Here is a 2,500-nt window from a genome sequence, read left to right as displayed (position 1 = left end):
CCAAGTTCCATGATTTTGGATTTTTGGCTTGATTTTGTGACTTGGTGGTGATTTTGGTGAAAAACGAAAATCATGGTTTTGGAAAAGTGGCTGGACTCAATCCTCACAAATGCCTCCAAAGTGATGTGGGAGAAGTTTGGGATCAAAAGGAATTGATCTTGGCATGGTTGGTGCATAGCCAAGTTCCATGATTTTGGATTTTTGGCTTGATTTTGTGACTTGGTGGTGATTTTGGTGAAAAACGAAAATCATGGTTTTGGAAAAGTGGCTGGACTCAATCCTCACAAATGCCTCCAAAGTGATGTGGGAGAAGTTTGGGATCAAAAGGAATTGATCTTGGCATGGTTGGTGCATAGCCAAGTTCCATGATTTTGGATTTTTGGCTTGATTTTGTGACTTGGTGGTGATTTTGGTGAAAAACGAAAATCATGGTTTTGGAAAAGTGGCTGGACTCAATCCTCACAAATGCCTCCAAAGTGATGTGGGAGAAGTTTGGGATCAAAAGGAATTGATCTTGGCATGGTTGGTGCATAGCCAAGTTCCATGATTTTGGATTTTTGGCTTGATTTTGTGACTTGGTGGTGATTTTGGTGAAAAACGAAAATCATGGTTTTGGAAAAGTGGCTGGACTCAATCCTCACAAATGCCTCCAAAGTGATGTGGGAGAAGTTTGGGATCAAAAGGAATTGATCTTGGCATGGTTGGTGCATAGCCAAGTTCCATGATTTTGGATTTTTGGCTTGATTTTGTGACTTGGTGGTGATTTTGGTGAAAAACGAAAATCATGGTTTTGGAAAAGTGGCTGGACTCAATCCTCACAAATGCCTTCAAAGTGATGTGGGAGAAGTTTGGGATCAAAAGGAATTGATCTTGGCATGGTTGGTGCATAGCCAAGTTCCATGATTTTGGATTTTTGGCTTGATTTTGTGACTTGGTGGTGATTTTGGTGAAAAACGAAAATCATGGTTTTGGAAAAGTGGCTGGACTCAATCCTCACAAATGCCTCCAAAGTGATGTGGGAGAAGTTTGGGATCAAAAGGAATTGATCTTGGCATGGTTGGTGCATAGCCAAGTTCCATGATTTTGGATTTTTGGCTTGATTTTGTGACTTGGTGGTGATTTTGGTGAAAAACGAAAATCATGGTTTTGGAAAAGTGGCTGGACTCAATCCTCACAAATGCCTCCAAAGTGATGTGGGAGAAGTTTGGGATCAAAAGGAATTGATCTTGGCATGGTTGGTGCATAGCCAAGTTCCATGATTTTGGATTTTTGGCTTGATTTTGTGACTTGGTGGTGATTTTGGTGAAAAACGAAAATCATGGTTTTGGAAAAGTGGCTGGACTCAATCCTCACAAATGCCTCCAAAGTGATGTGGGAGAAGTTTGGGATCAAAAGGAATTGATCTTGGCATGGTTGGTGCATAGCCAAGTTCCATGATTTTGGATTTTTGGCTTGATTTTGTGACTTGGTGGTGATTTTGGTGAAAAACGAAAATCATGGTTTTGGAAAAGTGGCTGGACTCAATCCTCACAAATGCCTTCAAATTGATGTGGGAGAAGTTTGGGATCAAAAGGAATTGATCTTGGCATGGTTGGTGCATAGCCAAGTTCCATGATTTTGGATTTTTGGCTTGATTTTGTGACTTGGTGGTGATTTTGGTGAAAAACGAAAATCATGGTTTTGGAAAAGTGGCTGGACTCAATCCTCACAAATGCCTTCAAAGTGATGTGGGAGAAGTTTGGGATCAAAAGGAATTGATCTTGGCATGGTTGGTGCATAGCCAAGTTCCAAGATTTTGGTGTTTTGGCTTGATTTTGTGACTTGGTGGTGTGCCAAGAATCATGAAATTTTCAAAGTGGTGGTTTTTGAGTTTTGTTGGTTGGAAAGTGTCACAAATGCATGCAGAATGAGGTCTAGAAAGTTTGGTATCAAAACCAAGCCATCTTGATGTGGTTTTGAATTTTTGAAATGTTGGAAAATAGAGGGTTTTGAAAAAAATTCATGAAAATTCGAAACCTTGGCCAATCCTAACGAAACTTGGTGGGCACCTTCTTGATATTATTATGGGATGGACTGGAAAAAATCACGCAAAAATACAGTGTCTAGATACGTTTTTCCATTTTTCCCGATTTTCCACATTTCGGGTCTTTGGAAAAATAAAAAAAATACTTCCCCATGTCGAAAAATTCTAATTTTTTGCAGGCAATGTTGTACCATTTTTATGAGGATCCCTGCAAAAAATCTCGTGAAAATTCGTTCTCTAGGTCCCAAAACAGAACTTATGTCTACTCAAAAAAAGTGTATCTACTTGTACAAAAGTGGCTTTTGCATATTTAGCTATTATAGGGGGGGGGGTGTTCCTCAATGCAGCCAGCTCTTGCACCATGGAAAATTCTGGTGCGGTCCCTTCATTCCCCCCTGTTTTGGCTTGCTTTGTGGTGGGGCAAGTCAAAACGCCCACACATGGGTGATCCACCAACTTGGGTTGGTGTCACCCGTT

This window comes from Phaseolus vulgaris, chromosome 3, assembly GCF_051622355.1.
Source record: "Phaseolus vulgaris cultivar YP4 chromosome 3, ASM5162235v1, whole genome shotgun sequence".
NCBI classification, from domain to species: Eukaryota; Viridiplantae; Streptophyta; class Magnoliopsida; order Fabales; family Fabaceae; genus Phaseolus; species Phaseolus vulgaris.
Note: the sequence above shows the minus strand (reverse complement) of the source record.